The sequence below is a fragment of the Scyliorhinus torazame genome, chromosome 4 (genome assembly GCF_047496885.1).
Source record: "Scyliorhinus torazame isolate Kashiwa2021f chromosome 4, sScyTor2.1, whole genome shotgun sequence".
Classification (NCBI taxonomy): Eukaryota; Metazoa; Chordata; class Chondrichthyes; order Carcharhiniformes; family Scyliorhinidae; genus Scyliorhinus; species Scyliorhinus torazame.
Window position 1 is genome coordinate 345,432,976 of NC_092710.1, and position 23,069 is coordinate 345,456,044.

The following is a 23,069-nucleotide window of genomic DNA, read 5'->3' on the forward strand; positions in this document are numbered from 1 at the left end:
TTGGGAAGTTAAATGAAACAGCGCAGAGATATGTTCAGGGAACATGTGCGCAGGGAAAGCCCCAAAAGAGGAAAGTGACCCAACCCCCCACAGATAGTTCAGGCTCCAATGAACCCAGTCACCACCCACCGCACAGCCACATCGGACAACACGGAATTTTCGTATACCACCCCCTTAACAGTGACCCAATTACGGGACGCGTGCGATAAAATCAAACCGTTCCTCCCCACCTCAGACCCCCACCATTTCTTTGCCAGAGTAAAGCAGCAGGCGACCATGTACGGCCCACACACTTATCTCCCATGCCACAGAAACAGGACAAAAAGCTTGCGCCAATTATGATCCCTCCTCTAGAGGAGGCTCATAATGAGAAATGGGTAGTAAAAGGATTGTCCCGCGCCTGGGAGCAGTCTGTACAAAACAAACCCACAGTTAAAAATCCCGAAGAACAGCAGGCAGAAGCAGACAAACGCGCAGTTAGAAAACCCGAGGAAGAGCAGGCAGGCATGCATCCAGTTAAAACGCACCAGAACCCCGCATGGGTAAACGAAGGAACAGCCCCCCACAGAAACCACCGGAGTGTTACAGTTACGGACAATTAGGTCATTACGCACGAGAATGTCAAGCCCCCCTGGAACAGCAACGGAATCAGCCCACAAATGCCCCCCGAACCAGCAAAGACACCAACAGCCCCGACCCCACACCCAGTGAACCATACTCAAGGGAACAATGCACCAGAGAACCCGCTCCACCTTATGTGCCCCAGGGGTCATGTTACAACTGTGGGCAGTCAGGACACTTCGCCCGAGATTGCAGGGGACCCCCACCAGCTAGACTAGCCCCCAGATATGAAAGAGACCACCCACAGCAGCTACAAGGTCCCAGCTGCCCCATGCAAACTGTGAGTGCTTACCCACCACTTCTCATGTCAGGGACACCTCAGCAAGGCCACTTCATTTTTGTTTCGCTCCCCCTTCCTCTCTTCTTCGGTCACGCTGCACTCCCTCCATACGCTAGTTACACCCCAGCCCAAATGTGATTTACAATGTCCCGTATTCTGATGGAACCTGCAGCATGTTTTATGTTGTTTGTACTTGTACTGTTAAATGTTGTATGTCAGACCGGAATTTTTTTTTCCCACGGCCCCACGACACCACCCTTCTGAAGCCCACTGGCAGTCAGAGAAACTAGTTTGGCCAGACACTAGTTCAGAGGAACTAGTTTGGCCGCAGAGACTTGTTAAGGTCCCAGACACCAGTTCAGAGGAACTAGTCTGTCGACGGAAACACTGACTCCCGTTCATAACTGCCCTTCTGGTTCGACGAAAGAACCACTACGGCAACCCCCCACGATGACTACATTTCTTGCCCGTTCGTGTCGGTTGCTCAGGCAGTGGAGAAACGGCATTGGGACTCGCCCTGCCTGGGAACCCCCCTCTGGTCAGCTACGCTCGGGTAGGGCACACACGGCATTGGTCGCCGTCCTACCCGGGGACTCCATCCAAATCTTATCCGTCGCGGCCCATACGCACCTCATTTCGGAAAATTTGGTTCAAAAAAGTTTTGTTTTGTTTTCAGGTGACCCTGAGGTTGCCAACCCTCTGCTACTTACATCCTGAAACATTGGGATGGTAAACCGCACAGTCTGCGAGACGGCTCGCACTGGTTCATTATTTGTAAGTGGGTCTTGTCCTGAAATTCAGTTTTTGGGAAAAAAAAGAGGGAGTCACGCATGGTGACCAATTATAAAGGGAGTAATTGGCACTAAAGGACAGACAGGCTATCATACGAGATGTTAAACCAAGATAGTAACAGACACTATGCTTGATCACACAGAACTCCAGAAGCTCCAGGACAAGAGAAGTGAAAGAAGAACCATGAGGACATCCTCCGCGTGGCTCATCGTTATAATGGACATTTGGTTGCGCGCGAACACCCTGACCTCACCTCCCCCAGCCGTTAATGATTCACTTCCCCACAGTACCCAGAGCCCGGTCACAAGCGACACACCATCTTGGTGTGCCAGGTTTATAACCTGGTATTCCCTGTCCTACGTGATAGAATCCTTATAGATATTGGCGATACTCTGCTGCATCGTGCAGACTACGTGTCTGAGAAAATGGGGAAGGAGAGCCTACCGCGCTCGCACCACGGTATATCGGATCAGATCCCCTATTTTCGGATACGACCAGACCCCCGACCCCCGCGATCTATTATAAAGAGTATTCGTTTGCGTTTTTGTTGTAAATAAAGAAATGTTCATCAGTAATTGTATGATCCTGAGCTTGACTGCCAAGCCAGAAAAAATGTGTATAAACTGCTATGATTTGTTTGTATGGTTGAGGAAGTTAGAGTGATGAAATGTTTAAGTGAGTGTAGCGTATTAAGGATAGTGAGAGGTTCCCATTTTCTTGTTTTGTAATGCATGTCCCTGTTTGACATAGCGCCCCTTATCACGCTTCGCGTTAGGATCACAAGGAGGGAGTGGAGCCACCTGGGTTGGCCACTTCCCAACTTAAAATGGAAAACCGCAAAGACTAAAGGGAAATTCAGCCAACGCAGGCAAAAACGAGCAAGTGCAGAAATCCTGTGTATTGGAACTTGCAAAAACCAGACAGCACTGAAACCAGCAGCCATCTGCAAAGTAATGAGCGATTCCCAGGCACGGTTGATATACTTCAGGTGAATAAGGCCAAGCCAGACTCCTTGGTGCCAGCAGGAGCCAAGACAAAGGAAGGCCAACGGACACTCAGGGACCACCATGCGATCAGGGAACAGCTCCAGTATTGGAGAAATCGATCCAAGTGATCGGAATGCAGTCCAATCACTTGGAACCAGGTATGGGGTCCGCCCCGAAGGGCGGGAAACCCCTGGGGACTATAAAGTAGAGCCCCCAAGTTCAAATCGGTCTTCTTGGCAGGGTCACTCAGCAGCGAATCAACCCTTGAAAGTTAACTGCCCAAGCTGCCGCATCAACCAAGTAAGTCTCCAGTCAACGCATGCTACGAGATAGGCGCTCCTAGCTACCAGTCCATACCAGCTTTTGAATCCTGCAGTTTCAGAACCCAAACGAAAGGCCATTTGTCCCCCTGACCTGGTAGGCCAGTCCAAAGCTAAGTATAGGCCTTTTAGTGATAGAGAATAGTCTAGAAAGTAAAGTTTATGCATGAGTAGTGATTGACTGTGTATAATAAATGTGTTTTGATTTGAATCCTACTAATTGGTGTGTCGGGTTATTGAGCAGTGCTTGAATTTGAACCTCGTGGCGGTGTCATAAAGGTACCTGGCGACTCTAGAGCAAAGGTTATGAAACAGAGCAAATTGAACCAACCAAAAGTTAGCAACAATAGCCTATCAGGGAAAAACAACAGCAACCAAGAACAGTGGCACCACAACTGGTTCTGTTGCTCAACAGGGTAGGGCAAAGTGCAGGAGAGTGATAGTAAGGGGCACAGACTGCCGCTTCTGTGGGCGTTAAAGAGATTCCAGGATGGTATGTTGCCAGGGTCAAGATGTCTCAGAACAAACACAGGACATCCTGAAGGGGGGAGGGTGAACAATCAGAGGTCGTAGTACACACAGATACTAACAACATAGGCTGGAAGAGCGATGAGGTCTTGCAGAATGCATTCCGGAAGTTAGGCAGTGAACTAAAAAGCAGCACCTCTGGGGTTGTAATCTCGGGATTACTCCCTGTGCGTGCCAGTGAGCTAAATACGTGACTAAACTGGTGGTGCAGGAGGGAGTGTTTCAGATTTCTGGACCACTAGGATCTTGTCCGGGGCAGGTGTGGCTTGTACATGAAGGACCGGTTGCATCTAAACTGGAGGGGCACCAATAAGGAGTCCATTCGGCCCATCGAGTCTGCACCAGCCCTTATAAAGATCACCCCACTTAAGCCCACACTTCGAACCTATCCCCGTTACCCCACCTAATCTTTGTTTTGGACACTAAGGGCAATTTAGCATAGCCAATCCACCTAACCTGTACATCTTTGGACTGTGGGAGGAAACCGGAGCACCCAGAGGAAACATACGCAGACACGGGGAGAACGTTAAGAATATTATAGCCGTTTGCGGGAGGACACCCCAGAGGGCTCATACAATGAGACAATCTGGGTAGAGCTCAGGAACAGGAAGGGAGCAATCACAATGTTGGGCGTTTATTACAGGCCCCCTGTCATGTACCTTTAAGAAATGGTATTTATAAATGGGTGTGTATATAAATATCTGTAGTGAGAGTACCTTTAAGAAATGGGTGTTTACTACTGCAGTGATGTCAGAGAGTGGGTGGAGCTGGGCTGTCTGTCAGCTTTTTACTTTCATTTTAGGCTGTTTGCTGCAGGGTGTGTTTTAGTTTTGTTTTCAGTGTTGGAGCTGAAGCCAGGCAGAGCGGGTGTACTGTTGATCTCTCTGCCGTGTAAAGATTATCTCTTGATCATTTGATGAATTCAGAATTATAAATGTTCTCAGTAGTGAATGTAAACCTAATGTGCTTCTGTTAAAAGGTGTATCTTTTGTCTTCTGGATGTTGTTTGGGAAGTTATTAAGGATTACTTGGTATTGTATTCTTTGGGGGTTGTATTTGAATTGATGGTTGCTAAGATGTTCACTGTATGTTTTAAAAAGGTTAACTTGAGTTCATAGAATAAACATTGTTTTGCTGTAACCACACCTGTAGAGTGGGCCGTGTGCTCCCCATACCGCAATCTATTAAAAGTTGTTGGTGAGGCGAACGCCATGATACACTTTGGGGTTCTCTAAACCCTGGCCCATAACACCCCCAACTGCTAGCAAGAGAAAGCCGAGGCGATAGGTGGTAAGATTTTGGATAGGGCAAAAGTAACAGGGTTGTTGTGGTCAGGGATTTTAATTTCCCCTATATTGACTGGGACTCACTGAGTGTTCGGGGCTTAGATGGGGCAGAGTTTGTAAGATGTATCCAGGAAGGCTTCTTGATGCAATGTGTAGACAGTCCAACTAGGGAAGGGGCAGTACTGGATCTGGTATTGGGGAATGAGCTTGGACAGGTGGTTGAGGTTTCAGTAGGGGAATATTTTGGGAGTAGTGACCACAATTCCGTACGTTTTTAGGGTCCTTTTGGAAAGGGATGAGGGTAATCCTCGCGTTAAGGTGTTCAACTGGGGAAAGGCAAATTACGATAACATTAGACAGGAATTGAAGAATTTGGATTCTGTGCGACTGTTGGATGGTAAATCAACATCGGACATGTGGAAGTCTTTCAAGTGACAGTTGATTAGGATTCAGGAAAGTCAAGGTCCTGAGGGAATGTAGGATGAATTGGCAAGTTTAGGGAGCCTTCGACAATGAGGGATATTGTGAACCTCGTCAAAAAGAAAAATGAGGCTTTTGTAAGGTCTAGAAGGGTGGGGACAGTCAAAACGCTTGAGGAGTACAAAGAAAGTAGTAAGGTACTTAAGCGGGAAATTAGGAGGGCTAGGAGGGGTCATGAAAAGTACTTGGCAAGTAGGATTAAGGTGAATCCCAAAGCTTTTTATTCATATGTAAAATGCAAGAGAGTAGCCAGGGAAAGGACTGGACAACTTAAAGACAGTAGGGGGAATCTATGTGTTGAGCCAGAGGAAAGGGGCCAGGTACTAAATGATTACTTTGCATCAGTGTTCACCAAAGAAAGGGACTTTGTGGAAGGTGACCATGTTAACATCGAAAAGGAGGTATTGAGTCTTTTAATAGATATTAAGGTAGATACGTCTTCTGGGCCGGATGTGATTTACTCCAGAATACTGAGGGATGCAAGGGAGGAAATTTCTGGGGCTTGACTGACATCTTTGTATCCTCATTGGCTACAGGTGAGATCCCAGAGGACTGGAGAATAGCTAATGTGGTACCGCTGTTTAAGAAAGGTAGCAGGGATAATCCTGGAAACTATAGGCCGGCGAGCCTCACGTCGGTAGTAGGTAAGTTGTTGGAGAGAATTCTCAGGGACAGGATTTATATTGATTTGGAAACAAATGGACTCATTAGCGATAGACAGCATGGTTTTGTGAAGGGGAGGTCGTATATCACTAACTTGATCGAGTTTTGAGGAGGTGACAAAGATGATTGATGAGGGGACGGCGGTGGATGTTGTTTACATGGATTTCAGTAAAGCCTTTGACAAGGTGCCTCATGGCAGACTGGTACAAAAGGTGAAGTCACACGGGTGGTGGTAAGATGGATACAGAACTGGCTCGGTCACAGAAGACAAAGGGTAGCAGTAGAAGGGTATTTTTCTGAATGGAAGGTTGTGACTAGTGGTGTTCCAGAGATCGGTGCTGGGGCCTCAGTTGTTCATAGTATCCATAAACGATTTGAAGGAAAATGTAGCTAGTCTGATTAATATATTCACGGATGACACCAAGGTTGGCGGAGTGGCAGGTAGTGTTGAGGATTGTCAGAGGATACAGCAGGACATAGATAGTTTGGAGACTTGGGCAGTGAAATGGCAAATGGAGGTTAATCCAGACAAATGTGAGGTAATGCATTTTGATAGGTCTAACATTGAAGGGAAATGTACCGTAAATGGCAAAACTCTTAGTAATATAGAAAGTCAGAGAGATCTGGGCGTGCAGATCTACATATCTTTGAAAGTAGCAACACAAGTGGATAAGGTTGTCAAGAAAGCATACAGAATGCTTGCCTTCATTGGACGGGGCATAGAGTATAAAAACTAGTCATGCTTGGTAAGGCCACACTTAATAATAAGTCTTTATGGTCACAAGTAGGCTTACATTAACACTGCAATGAGGTTACTAGTCGCCATATTCCGGCGAATTGGAATATTGCGCACAATTCTGGTCGCCACATTATGAGAAGGATGTGGAGGCTTTGGAGAGGGTGCAGAAGACGTTTACATAGAACATAGAACGATACAGCGCAGTACAGGCCCTTCGGCCCACGATGTTGCACCGAAACAAAAGCCATCTAACCTACACTATGCCATTATCATCCATATGTTTATCCAATAAACGTTTAAATGCCCTCAATGTTGGCGAGTTCACTACTGTTGCAGGTAGGGCATTCCACGGCCTCGCTACTCTTTGCGTAAAGAACCTACCTCTGACCTCTGTCCTATATCTATTACCCCTCAGTTTAAAGCTATGTCCCCTCATGCCAGCCATTTCCATCCGCGGGAGAAGGCTCTCACTGTCCCCCCTATCTAACCCCCTGATCATTTTGTATGCAATGTCTACCAGGATGTCTGGAGAGTGTTAGCTATTTGGAGAGGCTGAATAGACTTGGACTCTTTTCATTAGAAAGACGGAGGTTGAGGGGTCACCTGTAGAGGTCTACAAGATTATGAGGGGCATGGATAGAGCGGAAGGGCAGGCATTCATTCCCAGAGTGGAGGGGTCAGTCACCAGGGAGCATAGGTTTCATGTCCGTGGGGCAAAGTTTAGAGATGTGCGAGGCAGGTTTTTTACGGTGGTGAGTGCCTGGAACGCATTGTCAGGGGAGGTTGTGGAAGCAGATACATTAATGGCGTTCAAAAGGCATCTTGACAAACACTTGGATAGGATGGGTATCGAGGGATACGGCACAAGGAAGTACCAAGGGTTTTGGCAAAGGTTGGTATCATGACCGGTACAGGCAGAAGGACCTGTTCCTGTGCTGTGTTGTTCTTTGACAGAGATCGTGCAAACTCTGGACGGACAGTGAAACAAGCCGGGAATCGAAGTTGGAACCCTACTGCTGTGAAGCAACAGTGCTAACCACTGTGCTACAGTGCTGCCCATAGAGATCAGCTATTATCGTATTGAACTGTGGAGCATGCTTGATGGGCCAAATTGCCTACTCCAGCTCCTTGTTCTTATATTCTAAAAAAGAATTATTCTGTCTAATTCCACCCTCCAGCTTTTGGAATGTAGGTAACAGCACCTCAAGCAAAAATCTGGTGTTCTTGAATAATAAGGGCATTTATTTATTTATTGTCTCATGTACCGAAGTACAGTGAAAAGTATTTTTCTGCAGCCCAAGAAACATACACAGCACAAAAGAAAAAAATACTAGTTAGTTAATGCGAAAAAGTACACAGTACATCGGCAAATAAATAATTACAGTATGGAACAAGGGCAAAATAAGCAAATACGACATAAGAAAGAGCAGCATAGAGCATCATGAATAGTGCCTTATGGGGACAGATCAGTCTGAAGGAGAGTCGTTGAGAAGTATGGTAACTATGGGGAAGAAGCTGTTCCCAAGTCTGGATGTACGGGTCCTCAGACTTTGCCTGGTGGGTCTGGAAGAGAGCAAAGCCTGGGTGCGAGTGGTCTGACAATGCTGTCTGCCTTCCTGAGACAGCGGGAGGTGCAAACAGAATCAATGGGCGAGTGTCAAGCTTGTGTAATGCGTTTGGCTGCATTAATCACACTGTGCAGTTTCTTGCGATCTTGGGCCAAGCAGTTGCCATACCAAGCTCCGATGCAGCCGGATAGGATGCTCTCAATGGCATATCTGTAGAGGTTTGAGTGAGTCGGTGCAGACATGCCAAATTCCTTTAGCTTCCGTAGGAACTAGAGATGTTGTTGGGCTTTCTTCACTGTTGCATCAATGCAAGTGGACGATGACAGACTGTTGGTGATGGTGATCCCCAGAAACTTAAACCTACCGACCTTCTCCATACTCCCAGGATGCCTAGATCCACTGCAATTTGCATACCGCTGCAACCGGTCCCTGGTCCTACACACATCCCTGGAGTATCTCGACAAAAAGGACTCCTACATCAGACTCCTATTTATTGACTGCAGCTCCACCTTCAACACCATTATCCCAGCTCATATCAAAGCTCCAAAAGCTAGGACTTGGCTCCTCACTCTGCAACTGGATCCTTGACTTTCTGACCCACAGACCACCATCAGTAAGAATAAACAACACCTCCGCCATGATGGTCCTCAATACTGGGGCCCTGCAAAGCTGCTTCGCCCCCAACTATACAATACATTGTACTCTTACACTTCAATGAATTTCGGGTTCGACCTGATGTCGAACTCTTCTTTCGTCACCTTTGTCTCCGTGCCCACTTCTTTGGGCAAGAATCCTCCCCCCGTTCCACTGATATCTTCATGTGCCTCCAACATTCTACCTCCAGGTGGACCCCCCGCCGGGACAATTACCTGCCCTTGATCTTTTCATTGAGAATAGTCGACGGGACATTGGACGTCTTAATTTTTCTGCCCCCCCTCACCCATTCCAACCTCTCTCCTTCCGAATTTTCTGCTCTTCACTCCATCAGGTATAACCCCGACTTTGTCATCAAACCTGCCGACAAAGGGGGCGCTGTGTCTTCTGGCGCACTGATCTCTACCTCGCAGAGGCTGAGCGGCAACTCTCAGATTCTTCCTCCTATCTCCCCTGGACCATGATCAGACCACTGAACATCAAGCCATTATCTCCAACAGCATTAGCGATCTCATTTCCTCTGGATGCCTTCCCCCTACAGCCTCCAACCTCAAGTCTCCCAACCCCGGACAGCCCGCTTTTATCTACTTCCCAAAATCCACAAAAAGGACTGTCCCGGCAGGCCCATTGTGTCATCATGCTCCTGCCCCACCGAACTTATTTCCTCTCATCTTGACTCCATGCTCACTCCTCTGGTCCATTCCTTCCCCACCGACATCCGGGATTCCTCTGATGCACTGCATCATATTGACAGCTTCCAGTTCGCGGGCCCCAACCGCATTCTATTCACCATGGATGTGCTATCTCTTTACACCTCCATCCCACACCAGGATGGCCTGAGAGCTCTTCACTTCTTGCTCGAAAAGAGGCCTGGACAATTCCCATCCACCACCACTCTCTTCCGCCTGGCTGAACTTGTTCTATCTCAACAACTTAACTCATCCCATTTTCTCCAAATCAAAGGTGTAGCAATTGGTACCCGCATGGGTTCTAGCTACGCTTGTCTTTTCATGGGGTATGTGGAACATTCCTTGTTCCAGGCCTATACGGGTCCCCTCCCACAACTCCTTTACCGATACATGGATGGCTATTTGGTGCCGCTTCATGCTCTCTTCTGGACCAGGAAAAACTCATCAACTTCGCTTCCAGTTTCCACCCCTCCATCACTTTCACCTGGTCCATCTCAGACACTTCCCTTTCCTTCCTTGATCTTTCTGTCTCCAGTTCCGGCAATAGACTATCTACTAATATCCACTACAAGCCCACTGACTCCCACAGCTATCTGGACTACAGCTCTTCGCACCCTGTAAGGACTCCGTCCCTTTCTCTCAACTCCTTCGCCTCCGTCACATTTGTTCCGATGATGCCACTTTCCAATATGGTGCTTTGAAAATGTGTTCCTTCTTCCTCAACCGTGATTTCCCACCGGCAGTTGTTGACGGGGCCCTCAACAGTATGCGGTATATCTACCGCGCCACTACCCTCGCCCCCTCCCCTCCCTCCCAGAACAAGGATAGAGTCACCCTTGTCCTCACATTTCATCCCACCAGCCTCCGTATGCAAAGCATAATCCTCCGCCATTTTCGCCAACTCCAGCGTGATGCCACCACCAAACACATTCCCTTCACTTCCTCTTTCAGCATTCCGCAGAGATAATCGAGTCCAGTCCTCCACCATACCCAGTACCTCTCACGTCACCCATGGCACCTTCCCATGCAATTGCAGAAGGTGTAACATCTGCCCCTTTACCTATTCCATGCTTAACATCCCAGGCCCAAAACACTCATTCCAGGTTAAGCAGCGTTTCATTTGCACCTCTTCCAATCTGGTCTATTGCATTCACTGCTCCCAATGTGGTCTCCTCTGATCGCTTTGCTGAGCACCTTCGGTCTGTGCACATTCAGGATCCGGGCCTTCCCATTTTAACACAAGACCCTGCTCCCATGCCCACATGTCTGTCCTTGGCCTGCTGCAATGTTCCAGTGAAGCTCAACGCAAACTGGAGGAACATCTCATCGTCTGGTTAGGCACGCTACAGCCTTCCGGTCTCAACATCGAATTCAACAACTTCAGATGATTAGCTCTACCTCACCTAGACCCATTTGTTTTCATCCTATTTCATTTCAACTGTGTCTTTTATTTCTTTCTTTCTTAATATATATTTAACCCCCCCCCCATCTTTCCTTACCCCTTCGCTTCCCCCTTCCCCTCCCCCGCACATCTCCATCTGTCAGTTTAGCCTCTGATGTTAGTTTCTCTGCTGTTTAGCCTCTCACACCTTTTTTTAATCTCTAGGGACTGCCATTAGCACTCTTTTCCCTTGGTTTCTGTGGCTATTAGCACCCGTTTCCCTGGGTTTCTGTGGCTATGACCCATCTTTCCTTCACTCCACAGTATAAATATGCAATCGCAGAAGGTGTAACACCTGCCCCACATATTCCCCACATAAATATTCCCCATTCTCTGACTGTTAGCTTTGACAGAGTCATCGGACTCGAAACGTTAGCTCTTTTCTCTCCCTACAGATGCTGCCAGACCTGCTGAGGTTTTCCAGCATTTTCTGTTTCATTCCCCTACTATCCCTATACACATAAGTCTGTGGTAGACTTGAGGTAGACAACGTTGTCTACCTCATACGCTGCAGGAAAGGATGTCCCGAAGCGTGGTACATTGGCGAGACCATGCAGACGCTGCGACAACGAATGAACGGACATCGCGCAACAATCACCAGGCAGGAATGTTCCCTTCCAGTCGGGGAACACTTCAGCAGTCAAGGGCATTCAGCCACTGATCTCCGGGTAAGCGTTCTCCAAGGCAGCCTTCAGGACACGCGACAACGCAGAATCGCCGAGCAGAAACTTATAGCCAAGTTCCGCACACGAGTGCTGCCTCAACCGGGACCTGGGATTCATGTTGCATTACTTTCATCCCCCACCATCTGGCCTGCGAAATCCTACCAACTGTCCTGGCTTGAGACAATTCACACCTCTTTAACCTGGGGTTACCCCATCTCTGGATCTGTAAAGATTGAATCACCTGCTAATGCTCGCATTCCTAGCATTGTTTGGCATCTTTGAATTTGTCTATATATGTGTTTCTGGAACAGACCTCTTCATTCACCTGAGGAAGGAGCAGCGTTCCGAAAGCTAGTGACATCGAAACAAACCTGTTGGACTTTAACCTGTAAGACTTCGTACTGTGCTCACCCCAGTCCAACGCCGGCATCTCCACATCACATAAGTCTGTGTGGAGGTAGCCATTTGGGATGGCCACTTCCAGAATACAAATGGACATTTGCAAAGATTACAGGAAATATGGACAATGCTAAGAAAGCAGGCCGGCACAGAGCCTATCTGCATATTGGAGAAACAGCTCCCAGACGAGACTGAAACTGTAGGTCCATTAGCATATGGATGGCCCATCTCCGGGAACAAAGGAAGGTACTTAAATAACCAATCTGGCCCCAGACATGGCGGCGCCAATTCCCCAAACCGAAAGCAGAAAACAAAGCAGGCCAACGGCCACCTAGGACACGCCCAGCCATCAGGGCACCCAACCCTTTATTGGTCAGGATCAATGCGAATGATCAAGAAATGGCCCTATTGATTGGGGCCAAGTTCAAAGCCCGCCCAAAAGCGCGCAAAGCCCCCTTCGCGTATAAGAAGAAGGCCCCCAAAGAGAGAATCGCTCTCTTGGACTTGGCTCTCACAGCGGAGAGACCCGTCCACCAGAAGCAAGTATGTCCAAGGTCAATGCTCGCTACCAGACGGACGACCTTAGCTGTTCCCCTCTACCACTTCGACCCCAGCAGCCTCAGAACCGAACACGGCCATTGTTCCTGACTGAGTGGGCGCCCGAAGCTAAGTAGAGGCTTTAGCAGTAGTGATAGTTTAGTCTGTAGTATTTCGTGCACGAGTAGATATTGCTTTCATTTTCATTATTTGCTTCGGGGACACCCTGTTCTTTGTAATGATGGACATAGGCAACACAGTGCTAAACTGCCCCACTTGTCAGCGCTTCTAGCCGGCCCAACCACGTGAGACCCTGCAGCCCCACGAGTTGGTCACGTCACCATGAACCAAGGTGGGCATCGAACCGTTCCACGCGCTGGTCAGAGACTATGTCCTGATCGTGGACTACTTTTCGAATTACCCGGAGATGATCCGGTTGCACGACCTCACCTCGTCGGCAGTCATTCGTGCATGTAAAGAAACCTTTGCTCGACACGGCATCCCCGGTCACGGTTATGTCGGACAATGGCCCCTGCTTCGCCAGCCAAGAATGGTCCAACTTTGCCAGGCGGTACAATTTTGCACGTGACGTCCAGTCCCCTGTACCCCCAATCCAACGGCAAAGCAGAGAAGGGAGTACATATCGTCAAACGGCTCCGATGCAAGGCGGCCGATGCTGGGTCTGATTTCTACCTTGATTGCTCCGCCCCACTGTCCACTGGCCTGTCGTCAGCCCAATTACTCATGAATCGCACCCGGAGGACGACGGTGCTGTCCATCCATGTCCTAGACCTCGACCACGTTCCGGTCCTTCGCCGGGTGCAGCTGTCTCGTGCACAGCACAAGGCAGCTCATGACTCCCGTGCAGCTGATCTCCCTGCTCTGGCTCCAGATGACAACGGCCGCGTCCATCTTCTGGATGGTGGCTGGTCTGCATCCGCTGTTGTCCTTTGGCATGTGGCCCCCCCCGCTCGTTCCTGGTTCGTCTACCGGATGGCTCTATTCTGCGCCGCAATCGACGCGCCCTCCGTCTTGTTCCACACTCGCCACGTGATCCTCCTGTGTCGCCTCGCCCTCCTGCTGACCCTGCCACGGACTATGCAGAGCTCCCTGTCACTCTGCTTCCCTCTGACTTTGACGCAGTCCTGATCGCTACTGAACCGGCGGCTCTCGACCCACCCTTGAGGCGGTCAACCAGAATTCGTCGCCCACCTCAGAGATCAAATTTATGAACTTTTCGAATTTATGGACTCTCGGAATTGTTTCGTTGCTTTGTTTGATCGTTTCCCTGGTTTATATATAGTGTTGATCTCGTTACTCGTTGCATACTGCTTCTCTGCACCAGGCACCTTCCCATGTAAATAGCTTAGTTCTCATGTACATAGTCCTGTAAATATGTCTTCGCATCCCAGAAGTAGTTAAGAACTTTATCACCACATTATCTATTGCCACAAACATACATTTTTTTTAATAAAAGGGGGGATGTCATAATATACACCAGTATATCATGGTGCAGACACACACACTGATGGACACACAACACCCCAGCCAATCACCAGTTACAGCACACTCACTGTAAAGACAGAGGGCATCAGTTTTCCCGCTCATTCGGGATGCAGCCTCTCAGAAGGACAGAGTTTACAGCACAGATCTTCACCATGTGCTGAGTGCATAGACTGGTTAGGACAGGCATAGGTCTTTAGTTTAATCCAACATCGTGTTAACCCACAGTGAAAGTATGTTCAACAGTTTCTAGCTTAATAAAATAGTGTTGTACTATTTTAAGTGTTGGTAGCCTGTGTGTTCCACGGATCCAGAGCACCCAACACATCAGTATTGACTTTGAACTAACTAACTGGTGTACCGACTCTTTGATCAGTATTCGGGTTTGAACCTTGTGGCGGTATCGAAAGATACCTGGCGACTCTAAAGCAAACGTAATTAGAATTAAGGAAGGCGACCATATTGACCGCCATATTTAGAAACAACCAAAGAGAGCAACATGGCAAAATTTGGTTCCAACTCCATCTACAAGTTTGCTGATGACACGACCATAGTGGGTCAGATCTCGAACGACGAGTCAGAATACAGGAGGGAAATAGAGAACTTAGATACATAGAAGATAGGAGCAGGAGTAGGCCTTTTGGCCCTTCGAGCCTGCTCCGCCATTTATCACGGTCATGGCTGATCATCCAACTCAATAGCCTAATCATGCTTTCTCCCCACAGCCTTTGATCCCATTCTCCCCAAGTGCTATATTTAGCCGCCTCTTGAATATATTCAATGTTTTAGCATTAACTACTTCCTCTGGTAATGAATTCCACAGGCACACCACTCTTTGGGTGAAGAAATGTCTCATTGGTGTCCAAAATGGTTTACCCTGAATCCTCGGACTGTGACTCCTGGTTCTGGACACAACCACCATTGGGAGCAGTTATCATGGGGGATTTTAATCTACATACCGATTGGTTTAACCAGGTCGGTCAAGGCAGCCTCGAGGAGGAGTTTATAGAATGTATCCGCGAGTTTCCTAAAACAATATGTAATGGAACCTACGAGGGAACAAGCGATCTTAAATTTGTTCTGTGTAATGAGACAGGATTGATTAATGATCTCATAGTTAGGGATCCTCTCGGAAGGAGCGATCACAATATGGTGGAATTTAAAATACAGATGGAGGGTGAGAAGGTAAAATCAAACATTAGCGTTTTGTGCTTAAACAAAGATTACAATGGAATGAGAGAAGCACTAGCTAAGGAAGACTGGGAGCAAGGACTTTATGGTGAAACAGTTGAGGAAGTGGAGAACATTCCAAGCGATTTTTCACAGTGGTCAGCAAAGGTTTAGACCAACAAAAAGGAAGGACGGTAGAAAGAGGGTAATTTGACTGTGGATATCAAATTGAAGGAAAAAGCATACAAAGTGGCAAAGATTAGTGGGAGACTAGAGGATTGGGAAATCTTTAGGGGGCAACAGAAAGCTACTAAAAAAGCTATAAAGAGTAAGACAGATTATGAGAGTAAACTTACTCAGAATATAAAAAGATGGTAAAAGTTTATACAAATATATAAAACAAAAGAGTGGCTGAGGTAAATATAGGTCCTTTGGAGGATGGGAAGGGAGATTTAATAATGGGAGATGAGGAAATGGCTGAGGAACTGAACATGTTTGTTGGGTCGGTCTTCACAGTTGAAGTCACAAATAACATGCCAGTGATTATTGGAAATGAAGCTATGACAGGTGAGGATCTTGAGACGATTGTTATCACTAAGGAGGTAGTGATGGGCAAGCTAATGGGGCTAAAGGTAGACAAGTCATCCCAGAATACTAAAAGAGATGGCTAGGGAAATTGCAAATGCACAAGTGATAATTTACCAAAAGTCACGAGACTCTGGGCTGGTCCTGACGGATTGGAAATTAGCAAACGTGACACCACTGTTTAAAAAAGGAGGTAGGCAGAAAGCGGGTAATAGGCCAGGTAGCTTAACTTCAGTAGTAGGGAAGATGCTGGAATCTATCATCAAGGAAGAAATAGCGAGGCATCTGGATGGAAATTGTCCCATTGGACAGACACAGCCTGGGTTAATAAAAGGCAGGTTGTGCCTAACTAATTTAGGGGCTGGTTTAGCAGTGAGCTAAACAGCTGACTTGTAATGCAGAACAAGGCAGCAGCGCGGGTTCAATTCCCGTACTGGCCTCCCCGAACAGGTGCCGGAATGTGGCGACTAGGGGCCTTTCACAGTAACTTCACTGAAGCCTACTTGTGACAAGCGATTATTATTATATTAGTGGAATTTTTTTTTAGGACATTACCAGTGTGGTAGACAACGGGGAGCCAATGGATGTGGTCTATCTAGATTTCCAGAAAGCTTTTGACAAGGTGCTACACAAAAGGTTGCTGCAGACGATAAAGATGCACGGTGTTAAGGGTAAAGTAGTAGCATGGACAGAGGCTTGGTTAATTAATAGAAAGCAAAGAGTGGGGATTAATGGGTGTTTCTCTGGTTGGCAATCAGTAGCTAGTGGTGTCCCTCAGGGATCAGTGTTGAGCCCACAATTGTTCACAATTTACATAGATGATTTAGAGTTGGGGACCAAGTGCAATGTGTTCAAGTTTGGAGACGACACTAAGATGAGTGGTAAAGCAAAAAGTGCAGAGGATACTGGAAGTCTGTAGAGGGATTTGGATAGGTTAAGTGAAATGGCTAGGGTCTGGCAGATGGAATACAATGTTGACTTATGTGAGATTATCCATTTTGGTAGGAATAACAGCAAAAGGGATTATTATTTAAATGATAAAATATTAAAACATGCTGCGATTCAGAGGGACCTGGGTGTCTGATTGCATGAGTCGCAAAATGTTGGTTTAAAGGTGCAACAGGTGATTAAGAAGGTGAATGGAGTTTTGTCCTTCATTGCTAGAGGGATGGAGTTTAAGACAGGGAGGTTATGCTGCAAGGTGTTAATGAAGCCACACATGGAGTATTGTGTTCAGTTTTGGTCTCCTTACCTGAGAAAGGACGGAATGGCGCTGGAGGGTGTGTAGAGGAGATTCACTAGGTTAATCCCAGAGCTGAGGGGGTTGGATTATGAGGAGAGGTTGAGGAGACAGGGACTGTACGTGTTGGAATTTAGAAGGATGCGGGGGCAACTCACAGAAACATATAAAATTATGAAGGGAACAGATAGCATAGATGCGGGCAGGTTGTTTCCACTAGCGGGTGAAAGCAGAACCAAGGGGCATAGCCTCAAAATAAGGGGAAGTAGATTTAGGACTGATCTTAGGAGGAACTTCTTCACCCAAAGGGCTGTGAATCTATGGAATTCATTGCCCAGTGGAGCAATTGAGGCTCCTTTGTTAAATGTTTTCAAGATAAAGATAGATAGATTTTTGGAGAATAAAGGAACAAAGGGTTATGGTGTTCGGGTCAGAAAATGGAGACGAGTCCACAAAAGATCAGCCATGATCTAATTGAATGCGGAGCAGGCTCGAAGGGCAAGATGGCCTATTCCTGCTCCTAGTTCTTATGTTCCTTGCATCTACCCTGTCTAGTGATGTTAGAATTTCATAAGTCTCTGTGAGATTCCCCCCTCATTCTTCGGAATTTCCAGTGAAAATAATCCTAATCTAATCAATCACTCCTATGACATCCCGCCATCCACGAATTCAGTCTGGTAAACCTTCGCTGCACTCCCTGCATCCAGGGGCTGATTTAGCACAGTGGGCTAAACAGCTGGCTGGTACAGCAGAACAAGGCCAGCAGCGCAGGTTCAATTCCCGTACCAGCCTCCCTCAACAGGTGCTGGAATGTGGCGACTAGGGGCTTTTCACAGTAACTTCATTGAAGCCAACTTGTGACAATAAGCGATTATTATCGAGAGCTAGAACATCCTTCCTCAGAAAAGGAGACCAAAACTGCACACATTATTCTAGGTGTGGCCTCACTCAGGTCCTGTATAATTGCAACAACACATCCCTGTTTCTGTACTTGAAATCTCTCGCAATAAATGCCAACATACCATTACCCTTCTTTACCACCTGCTGCACCTGCATGCTTACCTTCAGCAACTGGTGCGCAAGGACACCCAGGTCCCACTGCACACTCTCCTCTCCCAATTTACAACCATTCAGGTAGTAATCTGCCTTCCTGTTCAACCTCATACCTATCCAAATTATATTGCATCTGCCAGTGATTTGCCCACTCGCCCAACCTGTCCAGATCATGTTGTAGGATCCCTGCATCCTCGTCACAGTTCACCCTCCCACCCAACTTGGTATCATCTGCAAACGTTGAGATGTTACGTTTTGTTCCCTCATCCAAATCATTTATATTGTGAATAGCTGGGGTCCCAGCACTGATCCCTGTGGATCTTTATTTCCTCTCTGCCAACCAGCTTTCTATCACCTCAATACACTTCCCCCAATCCCATGCGCTTTAATTTTGCACAATAATCTCTTGTGCGGGTCTTTTTCAAACGCCTTCTGAAAGTCCAAATATACATCGACTGGCTCCACCTCGTCAACTGTACTGGTTACAACCTCAAAGAATTCCAACAGATGTGTCAAGCATGATTTCCCCTTCATAAACCCATGCCAACTCTGACTGATCCTGCCACTGCTTTCTAAACGTTCCGCTATAAAGTCCTTGATAATGGATTCAAGCATTTTCCCCACTACCGATGTTAGGATTCAAGCATTTTCCCCACTACCGATGTTAGGCTTCCTGCTGTCTCTACCTCCCTTTTTGAATAATGGAGTGACATGAGCTACCCTCCAATCTGCAAGGACTGTTCCAGATGACCCCAAATGCATCCCCTACTTCCAGAGCCACCTCCTTAAGCACTCTGGGATGCAGATTCTCAGGCCCTGGGGATTTATCCACCTTTAATCCCATCAAATTTCCCAGCACTATTTCTCTACTAATGTTGATCTCCCTCCGTTCTTCCTTCTCACTAAACTTTTCATTTTCCAACATTTCTGGTATCTGATGTGTATCCTCTTTGTGAAGACAGAACCAAAGTATGCATTCAATTGCTCAGCCATTTCTTTGTCCCTTATTATGCATTCCCGTTTCTATCTGTAGAGAGCCTACATTTCTCTTTACCAATCTATTTCTCTTCACATATCTATAGAAACTCTTAGTGTCAGTCTTTATGTTCCCTGCAAGCTTACTTTCATACTGTATTTTCCCCTTCTTAACCAATCCCTTTGTCCTTCTTTGCTGAATTCTAAACTGCTCCCAATCCTCAAGACCTATTATTTTTCTTGGCCAATCTGTATGCTTCTTCCTTCGATCGGACACTATTTCTAATTTCCTTTGCAAGCCATGGATTGGCCGCCTTAACAATTTTACTTTGCCAGACAGGAATGAACAGTTGCTGCAGATCCCACATGCATTCCTTGAATGTTTGCCATTGTCTATCCACGGTCATCCCTTTAACTCTCCCCAATTTATCAAGGCCAACTCGCGCCTCATATTTTCATAGTTTCCTTTATTAAGATTCAGCACCCTAGCCTCCAAATCAACTACTTCACTCTCCATCTTGATAAAAAATTCTATCATGTTATGGTCACTCAGCTGCAAGGGGTCTTGTGCAGCCAGATTGGCAAGGATTCCCTTCTCTAAGGCAGCACCAGGGTCCTGGGTTCGATTCCCGGCTTGGGTCACCGTCTGTGCAGATTTTGCACGTTCTCCCAGTGTGTGCAGGGTTTTCCTCCGGGTGCTCCGGTTTCCTCCCAGGTCCAAAGATGTGGTTAGGTGGATTGGCCATGATAAATTGGCCTTAGTGTCCAAAAAGATTAGTGTTACTGGGTAGGGTGCTCTTTCCAAGAGCCGGTGCAGACTCGATGGGCAGAATGGCCTCCTTCTGCACTGTAAATTCAATGATTCTATGATACACAGTGCCCAGTCTAAGATGGCCTGTTCTCTAGTTGGTTCCTCCAGAACCATCCTGTATACACTCCAGGAATTCCTCCTCTACGGCATTGTGGCTAATTTGATTTCCCAATCTGTGAAGATTAAAATCACCCATGATCACTGATATTCCCTTATTACATGCATCTCTAATTTTGTGTTTAATGCCATTCCCAACATCACCACTGCAGGTCTATATATGACACCCACTAATATTTTTTGTGTTGGTATTTCTCAACTCTACCCATACAGACTTCACAAGAGCTAATGTTCTTGGTCACTATTGTGTTAAATCTCCTCTTAACCAGCAGTGCCACACCACCACCTTTTGTTTTATGCCTAAATTCTGAAAACTCTGGGACATTCAGTTCCCATCCCTGAACACCCTGTAGCCATGTCTCCGTAATCCCAATTATATTGTACCCTTTATATATTTGGGCGATTAGTTCATCCACTTTATTGCAAATGCTCCGTGCATTAAGGCACAGAGCCTTTAAGTTTGTCTTTTTCACATTGTTTGCCTTGATCCCATTACTTTTCCCTTCTGCCAGTTTGAATTTTGCCCTTGGTTTCTCCATCTATCACTTTTCCACCTTTTGTTTCTGTTCTTGCTCCCTCTTTCTCTGACTCCTTGCATAGGTTCCCATCTCCTTGGCATATTAAGTTTAAACCCTCCCCAACTGCTCTAGCAAATAGCCCACCTAATATATCAGTCCCAGTCCTGCCCAGGTGTAACCCGTCCAGTTTGTACAGGTCCCACCTCCCCCGGAACCAGTCCCAATGCCAAGAACCGAGTGGAGTGGTGTAACAACAACATTCTATCCTTCAATGCCAGCAAAACTAAAGAGCTGATCATTGATTTCAGGCAAAGTACCGTACACACCCTGTCTGTATTAACGGGGCTGATGGTTAACAGCTTCAAATTCCTCGGTGTGGACATCACCAAAAATCTGTCCTGGTCCACCCACGTTGTCGCGACAAGAAAGCACAACAGCACCTTTACTTCCTCAGGAAACTAAGAAAATTCGGCAAGCCCACAGTGACCCTTATCAACTTTTACAGATGCACCATAGAAAGCACCCTACCTGGCTACATTACAGAATGATCTTGCAACTGCTCGGCCCAAGGCTGCAAGAAACTTCAGAGAGTAGTGAACACAGCTCAGTCCATCACACGAACCTGCCTCCCATCCATTGACTCCATCTACACCTCCCGCTGCCCGTCTCACCCGGCTTACTTACTCTTTCAACTTCTTCCATCGAGCAGATAAAAAATTCTGAGAACACGCAGATTCAAAAACATCTTCTTTCCTGCTGTTACCGGACTCCTAAACAACCCCCTTATGGACTGATCTGATTAATACTACATTCCTGTATGCTTCACCCGAAGCCGGTGTCTATGTATTTGCATTGTGTACCTTGTGTTGCCCTTTTATGTATTTTATTTTCATGTACTAAATGATCAGCTTGCAGAAAAATACTTTTCACTGTACCTCGGTACACGTGCCAATAAACAAATCCAATCCAATCTCCACTTCCGAGTCATTGATGTAGACAGGAGCTTGTATCATATTACACTTCCAGAAGTCGATGATCAGTTCCTTGGGATTAGGGATGACAGGCGGGAGAATGGGGATGAGGAATATATCCTCATGGGCAGCACGGTTGCACAGTGGTTAACACTATGGATTCACAACACCAGGATCCCAGGTTCGACTCCCTGCTTGGGTCACTGTCTGTGCGGAGTCTGCACGTTCTCTCTGCATGGGTTTCCTCCGGGTGCTCAGTTTACTCCCACAAGTTCCAAAAGACGTGCTGTTAGGTAATTTGGACATCCTGAATTCTCCCTCAGTGTACCCGAACAGGCGCTGGAATGTGGCGACTACGGGCTTTCACAGTAACAACATTGCAGTGTTAATGTAAGCCTACTTGTGACAATAAAGTACGAAGTCTTACAACACCAGGTTAAAGTCCAACAGGTTTGTTTCGATGTCACTAGCTTTCGGAGCGCTGCTCCTTCCTCAGATTCATTCACCTGAGGAAGGAGCAGCGCTCCGAAAGCTAGTGACATCGAAACAAACCTGTTGGACTTTAACCTGGTGTTGTAAGAAATCGTACTGTGCTCACCCCAGTCCAACGCCGGCATCTCCACATTGTGACAATAAAGATTATTATATCAGCCATGGCACTATGGCAGAGCAGACACAATGGGCATAATTCAGCTTGTGTATCTTATGGTCTACATTACCTACTTTCCTCCAACCCCTTAAGCCTTCAGTCACAGAGAACGCATCTCCTCCAAACACGGGAGAAATAGTTTTAAAAAACAGCTAATGATATGGTTCCATATCTTCCACCTGTTTTTGTTGTCCTCCAGTTTAAAAACAGCAAATTATTTCAGACATAACCATGTGAGCCTCTGCTGTTTGCCATCACAACATATCGACATTTTATTCAGAATTCACTGAAGGGATTCCTAACTTTTTGCTTGTCAATGTAATTTAAATGTCTAATAGCCGCAATACAATACTCACTAAATATTTCTCCAGGCAGTAAAATTGAAAACCTACGCCAACGGAAGAATACGCGCGAATTTCTCGCGACCTGTTCAAACAATTATAAAAATCCGAAACTTCGTCGTCGCCCTGTGACCTAAAGGAGAAAGAAACGGGCAGTGAAGGTTCACTGAGGTGGATCTCCTGAATCTTCCGTCTCTTTTTCCGAAGCAGCTGGCAGTCAAATCAAACCAACCGCCGCGCGCCCGACCGCCCGCGAGACTTCTCCAACCACAGCCTGGCCGCGCGCCCTCCCGCGAGACTCCTCCAACCGCCGCCCCGCCGCCCGCGAGACTCTGCCAACCACCGCTCGGCCGCCCGCGAGACTCCTCCAACCGCCGCCCCGCCGCCCGCGAGACTTCTCCAATCACAGCCTGGCCGCGCGAGCGCCCGTCCGCGAGACTCCTCCAACCGCCGCTCGGCCGCGCACTGATTTCAGCGGGGCTCGCGGG

At 47.1% G+C, this 23,069-nt stretch overlaps 1 protein-coding gene across 1 annotated transcript in view; it reads right to left on the reverse strand.

The window, feature by feature from the left end:
• Positions 1 to 22,840, reverse strand: part of LOC140411190 (dynein axonemal heavy chain 8-like) — a 2,783,184-nt gene extending 2,760,344 nt beyond the window's left edge. The window contains exon 1 of the mRNA XM_072500280.1: positions 22,597 to 22,840. The gene's annotated coding sequence lies outside the window, so the exon portion shown is untranslated. The remainder of the gene's footprint in view (positions 1 to 22,596) is intronic.
• Positions 22,841 to 23,069: the final 229 nt, after the last annotated feature.